General features: G+C 47.9%; 1 protein-coding gene across 1 annotated transcript in view; it reads left to right on the top strand.

Moving 5' to 3' along the window:
• Window positions 1-13,159, top strand: part of vps13a (vacuolar protein sorting 13 homolog A) — a 634,190-nt gene that overhangs the window by 356,756 nt on the left and 264,275 nt on the right.

Below are 13,159 nucleotides of genomic sequence, written 5' to 3'. Positions count from 1 at the left end.
AACCTAGATACATTACGCTCTGTTTCTTTGTCTATGTCATTAATATAGATTGTAAACAGCCGACGGTCCGGTACTGCTGCTTATTGCACTCACTACTGCCAACTTGAAAATGTCCCATTTATGTCTGCTTTTTGTCTACTAACCAATTCTCTATCCATGCTGATGTATTACTCCCAACTCCATGAACCCTTATAGAACATTACAGCGCAGTACGGGCCCTTCGGCCCTCGATGTTGCACCGACCCGTGAAACCATCTGAAGCTTATCTGACCTACACTATTCCATTTTCATCTATATGTCTTAAAATGTCTTAAATGCCCTTAAATTTGGCGAGTCTTTTGTATTGCCATTTCTTTATGGCACATTATTAAATGCCTTTTGGAAATCCAAGTATACTACATTTACTGGTTCCCCTTTTCTTAAGCCTACTATTTCTGTTCTGACACCTATCCATTTACAAAAGATGAGACAGAGTAAGTAAATCTATTTCAGATAGGATGTCTTCATGTGGTATACAATTGCTGATGGCTGAAGAGGCCATTCCTAGAAAGGCAAGTTTTCATACCAGTGCCACACATGAAGCTGCCAACTTACACCCTCAAAAAAGTCTTTAATAAATTTGTCAAACAGGATTTGTCTTTCATAAAACCGTGTTGATTTTTTCTGATCATTCTATGCTTTTCTAAAGTGTATAGTTGAGACTTTCTTTCGCAATGATTGATGTCAGGCTAACTGGCCTCCCTCTTTTCTTGAATGTGTTACATCTCAAAAAGTTTGGAAAATCATATCCACCAGACTGCTATCTCTGCAGCTATCTCTTTTAGAACCCTTGGATACAGGTCATCAGGTTCTGGGGATTTGTCAGATTTTAGTCCCCAGGTTTGTCTAATAGTTTTTCTCCGGTGGTATTATTTCCTACCTCTTAATAGCCCGTAAATTTCCTTCTGTATCTTGTCTGTCACTTATATCTTCTACTGTTATAATCAGGAGAGGTGGGTTTGAATGACTTCCCTCTTTTCCCATTCCTCGCTTGGATGCAATATGGCTTTTTAAAAAGGTTTATGGTTTCCAATTCAGTCATGTGCAGTGACCATAAAAGACCCAGATACTTCATCGAATTATTTTAAAGGAAAATAGACCACAAGTACAATGAATTCTAAGTCATAAAAATTCTTCCTCTCGCTCTCTCCATCTTCCTCTCCCTCTATTCTCTTGCTCTCTCGTTACTTTTTCTTTCTCTCTCTCTCTGTTTACTCTTGTGCACGCTCACTCTCTGTTTACTCTTATGCACGCTCACTCTCTTTTTCTCTCTCTCTGGTTAAAGGTATATGGCTCTTGAAGTTTGGTAACTTTTCTGACTTTAGACTGAACTCTGTCCATCTGGAGTCAGCAGTGATGCAGTTTAAGGATGTAGATGAATGATTTATCTGTACTTTGAAGATGATCTCTGTCTGCAGCACAGAGAGAGTCAAAGAACCATAGACAAGGCTTAAAACTTGACTGACTTGCTGAAGCTTGCAAACTGTCTGGAAACAGAAAAAGAGACCCAAAAGAGACCCAAACGGAGGTCTTTGCTTCATCAGCGTCTCATGTGGTTGCGCTGGTATTCAGAGAAAACAGGCGCTTAAACACTCAAGGTATCAGGCTTGTCCTTTGTTCCTCTCTTTAACTGCCTTGTGACCCAAATCTGGTCGTTACTAATGTATTCCAGTTGTAATATTTTTGTATAAACACCTGGCATATATGTGGGGCTCAGCACATTGCCACCCACACCCAAGGTTAGAGTAATGTTGAACAGAACCATGTGCAGGCCTAAACATGAAGTCCACTCCGAGCTTGTACCCTTTATTGCATATTTGTAAATAGTTATAATAGTTAATAAAGACCCACAGATGAGCTGCTATAGACTTCATCAAACCTACTGAGGTGTAACAAACATTCCACAACAGTAGTTTATACAGATTATGGCTAAGAAATCCTCTCTCAATCAGAATCCTTTGCCTGAAGTGATTATGTCTAGTGCTAGTTCCCTACCCACTTGAGTCTGAACAAAGAAACATAGGAATTAGGAGCAGCAGTAGGCAATTCAGCCCTTCGGGCCTGCTCTGCCATTCAATCAGATTATGGGATGATCTCTTCCTGGTCTCATCCACCTGCCTACCTGTTCCCAATATCCCTTTAACTCATTTTAAAAATCAGAAATATATCTATCTCCTTCTTGAAACCATTTAATGACTCAGACTCCACTGCACTATGGAGCAGCGAGTTCCACAAATTCACTACCCTTTGCGAGAAGTGGTTTCACCTCATCTCAGTTCATAGATCACAGAATTTACAGTGCAGAAGGAGGCCATTCGGCCCATCAAGACTGCACCGGCTCCTGGAAAGAGCACCCTACCCAAGGTTAACACCTCCACCCTATCCCCATAATCCAGTAACCCCACCCAACACTAAGGGCAATTTTGGACACTAAGGGCAATTTATCATGGCCAATCCACCTAACCTGCACATCTTTAGACTGTGGGAGGAAACCGGAGCACCCGGAGGAAACCCACGCCCACACGGGGAGGATGTGCAGACTCCGCACAGACAGTGACCCAAGCCAGAATCGAACCTGGGACCCTGGAGCTGTGAAGCGATTGTGCTATCCTCAATGCTACCGTGCTGCCCACCAGTTCTAAATCTACCACCTCTCAACCTATATCTGTGACCTCAAGGGGAAACATTTGGTCCACATTTACTTTATCAATTCCTTTTAGTATTTTATATGCTTTGATCAGATCTTCTCTCAGCCTTCTAAACTCCCACCAAGTAAAAGCCTGTTTAACCTCTCCTCGTACGTCAACCCTTTCACTATCAATCTGGTGAACCTCGTCTTAACTGCCTCCAATGCCACCACATCCTTCCTCAAATAAGGAGACCAAAACTGGACACACTGCTCCAGATGTCGTCTCACCAATACCCAAAGCAATTGCAACAACACTTCTGTACTTTTATACTTCAGTCCATTTGCAACTCTTGCATTCCTTTTGCCTTTTTAATTACATACTAACTTTCTGCGATTCATGAACAAAGACACCCATATAACTCTGCCCAGACATTTTGAAAGCATTTTGAATCTGATTTCTATTTACATAATTTGCCTTTGTATTTTTTCAGCCAAAATGGATAATCTCACACTTATTAACATTAAACTGCATCAGCCAAATTTTGCCCCAATCTCCTACATCTTTATCTCCCGTTCACTGCCTGCTTTCGTTGCATAATAGATCTAAAGTAGCTTTATCCCTTTGTTGGTTGCACAACATGTTGCTCGAAGGAACTGTTGTGGAGGAAAGTACTAATGTGTTAGGCAGGTTGGTTTAATGTGGACTGCACTCGATGCAGGGAAGTCTCACACTGGAAAAGATCCAACACTTTTATTCAACAATAGAATTGATAAACATATTCAGCTCTGGGTCGACACTATACTGAACTGACTGGAGACCTAGTAGTAGCCTGACCAGACTTACTAGCTACCGCATGGTGTTTGCACTTGCTAGCTCATGGACTCTGACTGTCTCAGTGGCTGGGCCCTGAGAGAGCGGGAAACCTGGTGCCCTCTGGCTTTATAGTGGTAGTGTCCTGTCTGGTGATTGGCTGCACTGTGCTTTGTGCTTACTGGTCATCCTGTGTGTCAATCACTGCCTGTCTGCACCTCGTTATATACATGAGTGGATATTATGACATCTCCCCCTTTTTTTTTTAGATAAATAAATACTAAGGTGTGCGTGTGTATACATATGCCTGACTATATACAAAAGGTGTTTAAGTGAACGTATATACATAGGAAGGTGTCGATAGTGCAGATACATGGCAAACGAAACGATATTTACAGAAGTCAAATCGATGAAGTCACGAAATGTACAAATGTTCAGTCTACAGATTCAGTCTTTGTGGTGGGCGACAAATTCTTGTCGATCGCCGCAGAGGTGGATCAGGAGCCGCCTGCACATGGTTAGGCGGGGTCGCTGCCATCGTGGTGGTCGAGGGGGCCGGCAGGATTGCTGGTAGATCGGTGGCCTCGTGGCAGGGTACATCCAGAGGAAGCATCGTAGGCGGCGGGGCACTTCGGTCAGGTAGTGGGCGTGGAGCTCTTTCCAGTGCCCGTCTGTTGCGCCGTAGCAGGGAGCCATCAGCCATGCGGACGAGGAACGATCTTGGGGCCACTGTTTGATCACAACAGCTGTGGCTGACCAGCCGTCCTCCGGCAACTGGACACGAACATGATCAGTTGGGGCCAGCTCGGGTAGATCCGAGGCATGAGCATCGTATGTGGCCTTCTGTTGGGCCCGTGACTGCTGCATTTTCTGTAAGACCGTGAGGGGGTCAAGGTCTGGAACATGGATGGTTGGAACTGTGGTTCTCGGAGTGCGATTCATGAGCATCTGCGCTGGAGAAAACCCGGTGGACAGTGGTGTTGGCCTGTATGCCAGCATCGCCTGGTTGAAGTCGGAGCCTGAGTCTGCAGCTTTGCACAGCAACCGCTTTACAATATGAACCCCTTTCTCGGCCTTCCCATTTGACTGCGGGTAGTGGGGACTGGAGGTTACGTGACGGTAGTTGTAGACTGTGCAAAATCAGACCATTCCTGCCTGCAGAAGCAAGGGCCGTTGTCGCTCATTACCATGAGCGGTATCCCATGCCTGGCGAACGTTTCTTTGCAGGCTTTGATTACCGCCTTCGACGTGTGGTCGGACAGTTTCACCACTTCTGGGTAACTGGAGAAGTAGTCGACCAGGAGTACGTAGTCACGCCCCTTGGCGTGGAAAAGGTCTACACCTACTTTGGACCACGGAGAGGTCACGATCTTGTGCTGTTGCAGCGTTTCCTTGGGTTGAGCTGGTTGAAACTTCTGACAGGTGGGGCAGTTGAGGACCGTGTTGGCAATGTCCTAGCTGATGCCCGGCCAAGAGACCGCCTCCCGAGCTCTGCATCGGCATTTCTCGACCCCAAAGTGACCCTCATGGAGTTGGCCCAGTACTATAGCCTGCATGCTCTGAGGAATTACGATCCTGTCGAGTTTCAGAATGATTTGCTCCACCACCATCAGGTCGTCTTTTACGTTATAGAATTGGGGACATTGTCCCTTCTGCCAGCCATTGGTAAGGTGCTGCATCACACGCTGCAGCAGAGGATCCTGGGCCGTCTCCTCACAAATTTGGACCACCCGTTCGTCAGAGGCCGGATGGTTGGTGGCACACAACTGCACTTGCGCTTCTATGTGGCAGATGAAGTCACTTTGTTCACACGGTGTGGTAATGGACCTGCAACGATCAGCTCTTTGCCTAGCGTGTAGACAAGCTCAAAGTCATAGCGGCGTAGCTTAAGAAGAATTCACTGTAACCGAGGTGTCATATCATTTAAATCCTTCTGGATTATGTGGACTAGAGGCCTATGGTCCGTTTCTACCGTGAATTTTGGCAGGCCATAAACGTAGTCATGAAACTTGATTATCCCTGTCAGGAGGCCCAGACATTCCTCAATCTGAGCGTACCGTTGCTCAGTGGGCGTCTTTGCCCTGGAGGCATACGCCACTGGAGCCCAGGACGAGGAGTCATCTCGCTGAAGGAGCACCGCCCCAATGCCGTCCTGGCTTGCATCAGTTGATATCTTGGTTTCCTTGGTTGGGTTGAAGAACGCTAGGACCGGTGCTGTGGTGAGCTTTGCTTTCAGCTCACGCCATTCCTCTTCAAGCGTGGGCAGCCACTGGAATTCCGTCGACTTCTTGACGAGATGGCGGAGGGTCGTGATGTGGGATGCCATATTGGCAATGAATTTCCCGAGGAAGTTGACCATCCCGAGGAAGTGGAGGACCGCCTTCTTGTCCTCCGGGGTCTTAATGGCGTTGATCGCCGAGACCTTGTCAGCATCTGGCCGCACGCCTTGCTGCGAGATGTGGTCACCTAGGAACTTAATATCTGATTGATCAAATGAGCACTTGGCCCTGTTGAGCTGGAGACCATGTTCATGAATTCTCTGGAATACCTTCTTGAGGCGAGCGATGTGTTCCTGGGGCGTTGTGGACCAGATAATTACATCGTCAACGTATACTCGCACCCCCTCGATGCCCTCCATCATCTGCTCCATGATGCAGTGAAATACTTTGGAGGCAGATATGATACCAAAAGGCATCCGGTTGTAGCAGTAGCCACCGAACGGGGTGTTGAACGTGCACAGCTTGTGACTGGACGCGTCCAGCTGTATCTGCCAAAAACCCTTGGAGGCGTCCAGCTGAGTAAAGAATTTGGCATGAGCCATCTCACTGGTCAACTCTTCACGTTTTGGTATCGGGTAATGCTCCCGCATGATGTTTCAATTTAGATCCTTGGGGTCAATGCAAATGCGAAGCTCCCGTGAAGGCTTCTTTACGCAGACCATGGAGCTGACCCAGTCTGTTGGCTCTGTGATCTTCGATATGATGTTCTGGTCTTGGAGGTCCTGTAATTGCTTCTTCAGACGATCCTTGAGGGATGCCGGCACCCGGCGTGGTGCATGAATTACAGGGGTGGCGTTCGGCTTGAGCAGGATTTTATATCGGTATGGGAGCGTGCCCATTCCATCGAATACGCTGTGGTACTTGGTACTACGTGATAATGTAATCTGTGTCGGCTTGCATGTTTCCATCAGGCGAGGCCGTCGCCGGTGATGATGACATGGTGTGGAGTCGCTGAACCAGGTTCAGAAGCTTGCAGGCCCGAGCACAGAGCAGGGATGATCTGTCAGGCCCGACGATTTCAAACCGCAGTGTTGACTTGATTGCCTTATTAGATACCCCTAGTTGACATGAGCCACTGGCAGCTGTGGCATTGCCATTGTAGTCGAGGAGCTGGCAGGCCGGTGGAAGAATGCTTGGTCTGGCGCAGATTGTGTCGAGGTCAGATTTTGAAATGAGGTTTGTCAATGCGCCGGTGTCCAGTTTAAATCGGATGCGAGCCTTGTTAACTGTGAGGACAGCACACCACTCGTCGTCAGGATCCACACTGAGGATCGAGAGGCGTTTCGCCGTTGTGGTGGAATGCAGCGCATGTGTAGTTATGATGCCCACCCTGTATGGGGACTTGAGATACTCAGCATAAGGGTATGTTGGGCTGTCGAGATCGGAATCTGGCATGCCTTGTTGTATTGAGCGGATACTTCTGCGCCACAGCTGGGACCGCTGGCTGCTGAGCGGTGAAGTAGATCTGCAAAGGGCTGCGTAGTGGCCAAGCTTGCCACACTGTAGACACCGCCGTCCTTTTGCCGGACATTGCCGCTTTAAGTGGGCGGAGCCACAATTTGGACACGTCATGACACCGACGTCAGCCCGTTCCGTGTGCCATTGCGCATGCGCAGTGCGGTCGGTCGACGTACGCACCTGCGCAGTCGGGTTGGCGGTCTCGTCGTCCACTCGGTCGTGGCGCGCATGCACAGAGACCTGGGAAAAGCACGCAAAACGGCCACTCTCCTCGATGCTCAGGCCCTGCATCTGTGTGATGGCCTGCACCTGTTCCACCTCGTGGGAGGCCAGCTTTGCAGTCTCTGCAGCCCTGATGTGGGAGTAACGATTCTTAGCATGCTCATGAACAGCGCACGTCTCGATAGCGACAGGTAGAGTCAACTGTTTGACTTTCAGGAGCTGCTGCCGAAGGGAGTCGGAGTGGACCCCGAAAACAATCTGATCCCGGATCATGGAATCAGCCGTCGAGTCATAGTTACATGACTGTGCTAGGAGGCGGAGATGGGTCAAGAAGGAGTGAAAAGGTTCATCCTTACCCTGAAGCCTCTGCTGGAAAACGTATCGTTCAAAGCACTCATTCACCTCAATGTCGCAGTGGCTGTCGACCTTCAGCAGGACTGTTTTGAATTTTGTTTTGTCTTCGCCTTCAGCGACCATAAGGGAGTTGTAGATGTGGATGATGTGGTCTCCCGCGGTGGAGAGAAATAGCGTGATCTTCCTGGCATCCGATGCTGCTTCGAGGTTCGGAGGCCTCGATGTACAAGAGGAACTTTTGCTTGAAGATCTTCCAATTGGCGCCGAGGTTGCCGGAGATGCGGAGCTGAGGAGGAGGCTGGATGTTTCCCATTTTACCGGATGGCTGCTTGCTGGTCAATGCTGATTCACTCGAGGTAGGTCCGTCAAGATCAGGATCACTCTGGTACCATGATGTGTTAGGCAGGTTGGTTCGATGTGAACTGCACTCGATGCAGGGAAGCTGGAAACAGACGTCTAACACTGGAGAAGATCCAACACTGTTTTATTCAACGATAGAACTGATAAACATATTCAGCTGTGAGTCGACACTATACTGAACTGATTGGAGACCTAGTAGTAGTCTGACCAGACTTACTAGCTACCGCATGATGTTTGCACTTGCTAGCTCATGGACTCTGACTGTCTCAGTGGCTGGGTCTCGAGAGAGCGGGAAACCTAGTGCCCTCTGGCTTTATAGTGGTAGAGTCCTGTCTGGTGATTGGCTGCACTGTGTTGTGTGCAATCACTGCCTGTCTGCACCTCATTATATACATGAGTGGATATTATGACAAGTACAGCTATTCCACCCCAGGAAACTGGCCTCTTCAGTAGTGACAAATTATGTCCATGTACTGAGCAGTTTGTTTTTCCCCAGTCAGAACTGTGCAACTCCTACCATCTCCCAGTATAATGGGGCTAAAGTTTTAAACTATCTTCAGTGTAATATCTATCAGCTAATGATGCCCAAATAGCCCTCTTCAGGAACTGTCAGGACAGTATTCTACAATCTCATTTTCCCGATCACCTTTGATAATTTGATTTATCTAGTCTACATGTAGATTAATGTCCCTCACGATTATTACATTGCCTTTGTTACAAGCCGTCATAATTTCTTGTTTAATGCTCTGCACAATGGTATTATAACAATTAGGGGGTTTATAAAGTATTCCAACCAGCATTTTCTAACCCTTGCTGTTCATTATCTCTACCCATACCGATTCTACTTCCTGATTATCTGAACCAAATCCTTTCTCACTCATGTTCTGATGTCATCCTTTATATTATGCCTACCCCTTTTCTTTTTTTATTCTGTCTGTCGTTTCTAAATGTGTGTCCCGTCGAATATTTATTCCCAATCTTGATCACCTTGTAACCATGTCACTGTAATCGGATTTAAATCTACATCATTTACCTCTATTTGTGCCACTGTCATCTTATTGCAGACGCTCTGCACGTTTATATAGCAATTTCATTTTCTTTTTACTAATCTTCCCTGAATGCATCTTGCTATCTACACTTTGACTGTTAATCCTTTGTCTCTTCCTCTCCCACCAAGCTTATCTTTTTCCATATAATGCCTCAACTTTTATCTTTTTATTGAAACAAGATTTTCATTATAACAAAAAATACGAAACAACAGATTCCACCCCCTACTATATCAATTATACACCCACTCAATCCCCCAGTTCACATCTCCCCTTCCTTTCCCCCACCCCCCATAAAGAAAACAGAACCTTAATGAAAAAATATAAATAGACAACCCCTCCCCCGCCACTAACAGATGACAGTAATCAGTTTCCTAAAAAAGAAGATGAAGGGCTGCCACCTCCAAGGAACTCTTCCACCAACCCCCTCATGTTATACTTGATCTTCTCAAGGTGCAAAAATCCCATCAGTTCTCCCACCAAGCCGAGGCCTTAGGCAGCACCGGGGATCACCACTCAGACAATCTCTCCTCCAGGCTATTAGTGAAATAAAGGCTAGAAGATCTGCCCTCAACCCCAATTGCAGCACCAGTAAGTCTGATACTCCAAAAATGGCCACCAAAGGGCTCCAGTTGAATGCAAAAAATCCCTGACATTGTATCAAAAACAGGAGACACAGGAACTAACCAGCTCGGGATAAGACCAAAACATGTGCGTGCGATTTTCCAGCCATTTAGAGCACCTCTCACACCTACTGCATCAGAAAAGGAGGCACAGACGCTAACGAGCTCAGGGCAAGACCAAAACACGTGTATGTGATTCTCTAGCCACCTAGAGCACCATTCACACCTATCCTCAACCCCCAAGAAGAACTCACTCATACATGCCTGTGATTATCTGTCATTCCACTCACTGTTTGCACTTGTGAAGACTTGTTTACCTGTAAAAACTCATATTCCAACCATTCTTTACATTCCAATCAGTAATTATCTTGCAATTATGTTTTTGCCTATATATGCTGCGTTTGTGAGCCTGCCTCCACTTCACCTGACGAAGGAGCAGCACTCAAAGCTTATGATTTCAAATAAACCTGTGGGACTTTAACCTTGTGTTGTGAGACTTCTTAATGAGGAAGCGAATTTGACCCTGTGAAGAGCCTCACTCCAGACTCCCCACTCAAAGAACAAAAGCAGCTCAGCGTCCATGCCTGCTCTGTCACCAACAACTGCTCATAGACATCCAAAATCTTACCCTTCCCCTCACTCGCCAAGGACAAGACTATGTCCATAAGCAGAGGTGACGATATCAGGGGAAATTAAGTAAGCTCCTTGCGTAAAAAAAACATGCACCTGAAAGTACCTGAACACATTGCCTCTCGGAACTGGAACTTCTCTAGCAAATCACCGATGCCAGCGAACCTATCCTCCAGAAATATGTCCCTAAACCTCTCCAACCCCTCCTACAAAACCAAGGGGTCTTACCATCCTAAACAAAATAGGGAGAATATTCATCTTCACCATCTGTACCTTTCTCGCTAAGGTCAGCGAGAGGGTACCCCTCCTGCCTTTTCAAATTGACCTTCATCCCATCCACCAGACAAGAAAAGTTATGTTAATGCAGCGAGGACCAGTCATGGGCTATCCAAATTTGCAGATAGGGGAAGTTGGTCCTGACTGGGCAAAGCGACAGCCGCCACAGATCAGCTCCCCTCTCTGGGGGGGGTTCAACGGAAAATATTCACACCCACCCCCCCAGAGACTTGGAACTCGACCAATCCAAACTACGATCTAAAACACAGTTGAAATCCATCCCTCTCCCACCCGTAATTAGCTGATGTGAATCAGGATCTGGGATAGATGTCGGCAACTTATTAATAAATGCCACTTTGGTGCATACACATCGATCAGAAACACCGGCGGCCTGCCAACAACCCACTGGTAAATGTCATAATATACACCAGTACATCATGGGGCAGACACACACACACTGATGGACACACAGTAGGACCAATCAACATGCACAACACCGCAGCCAATCACCAGTTAGAGCACGCTCACTATAAAGACAGAGGGCATCAGTTTTCCCGCTCATTCGGGATGCAGCCTCTCAGAAGGACAGAGCTTACAGCTTACAGCACAGATCTTCACCATGTGCTGAGTGCACAGACTGGTTAGGATAGGCATAGGTCTTTAGTTTAATCTAACATCACATTAACCCACAGTGAAAGTTTCTAGCTTAATAAAATAGTGTTGTACTATTTTAAGTGTTGGTAGCCTGTATGTGTTCCACGGCTCCAGAGCACCCAACACATCATGATACCAGTAGTTGAGGAATGTTAGAACTTCTTAGACCTACCTGCAAGTGATCTGCCTTCCACCAGCATACAGCCATCCTGCAACATGGACAGCGTCCGCCCGGCACCGCCGCTCCGCATCACCGGCAACCTAGGGGCCAACTGGAAGATCTTCAAATAGCGCTTCCAGCTCTACCTTGAAACCACAGACCTGGAAGCTGCCTCAGACGCCAGGAAAATCGCTCTGTTCCGCTCCACGGCCGGGGACCATGCCATCCACATCTTCAATTCTCTCACCTTTGATGGTGAAGATAAATCAAAATTCAAGACGGTCCTCCTCAAGTTTGACAGTCACTGCACCATCGAGGTGAATGAAAGTTTCAAGCGCTATGTCTTCCAACAGCGTTTGCAGGGTAAGGATCAACCTTTCCAGTCCTTTCTCACCCACCTCCGCATCCTTGCGCAGTCCTGTAATTACGGGTCCACCTCCAACTCCATGATACGCAACCAGATCGTTTTCTGTGTTCAGTCTGACCCCCTACGCCAGCAGCTCCTCAAGGTAAAGCAGCTCACCCTAGCGATTGCCATCGAGACCTGCGTGCTATATGAACATGCCACTAGTCGGTATTCCCACATCCAAGCGGCTGAAGCGGCGTGGCAAGGTCCCCATGAGGCAGAACGGGTCCTAGCAATCAATCAACTCCAGAGCCTCGGCCTGGATGAGGGCGGCCATTTCGCGCGTTTTCGCGGACTACCGCGCTTGTGCGCACCGAAAAGGGGACGTCGACGAACGTACTGTGCAGGCGCGCACCACGTATGACCGCACCGCATGCACGGTGGCGCAGCAAGTGTACCGACTCCACAACATGCGGCAACTGTGGCTCCGCCCATTTAAAGCGGCAATGTCCTGCCGAGTCCCGACGATGCCTGCAATGTGACAAACTTGGCCAATATGCTGCTTTATGCAGATCAGCTCAGCCTGCCAACTCTCGTCACTCCAGCCAGCCTCGCAGGGATGTCCGGGCCATTCAACCCACAGTCACCGAGCCCGATTCGGACCTGCTACCCGATAGTGACACCGAGGACCCGAAAGTGCCTTTTCGATCCGGTATCATTACAAAAACCAGCATGTCCCCGAAGCAAAGGATCCAGCCTCTACCGGTACACAGCATCGATCCGGACGATGAGTGGTGTGCCACCCTATCGTCAACCGGTCCCAAATACGATTCCGTCTGGACACCGGTGCCTCCGCCAATCTTATTGCGCGGTCTGACCACCAAAGCCTTTGTGTCAAACCTGCCATCAGCCTGCCAGCTATTGGATTATAATGGCAATGCCATTGCTGCCAGCGGCTCATGCCAACTTGAAGTGACGCACAGGTCACACACAGCCATCCTTCCCTTTGAAATCGTGGGCTCCTCGAAAGCGTCCCTGCTTGGCGCGCAGGCATGCAAGCTGTTGAACCTAGTTCAGAGAGTTCACTCTCTCTCTCTTGCTGACGCGTCTGCCTTTCAGGACACTGATTTCAGGGCACAGCTCGACGCCATTATCAACCAGTACCACAACGTCTTCGAGGGCATGGGCACGCTCCCGTACACCTACAAGATTTTATTAAAACCGAATGCCACGCCAGGGGTGCTGTGACCCTCGCAGGGTCACAGCACCCCT

This window comes from Scyliorhinus canicula, chromosome 8 (genome assembly GCF_902713615.1).
Source record: "Scyliorhinus canicula chromosome 8, sScyCan1.1, whole genome shotgun sequence".
NCBI lineage: Eukaryota > Metazoa > Chordata > Chondrichthyes > Carcharhiniformes > Scyliorhinidae > Scyliorhinus > Scyliorhinus canicula.
This window is presented reverse-complemented; position numbering and strand designations above follow the sequence as displayed.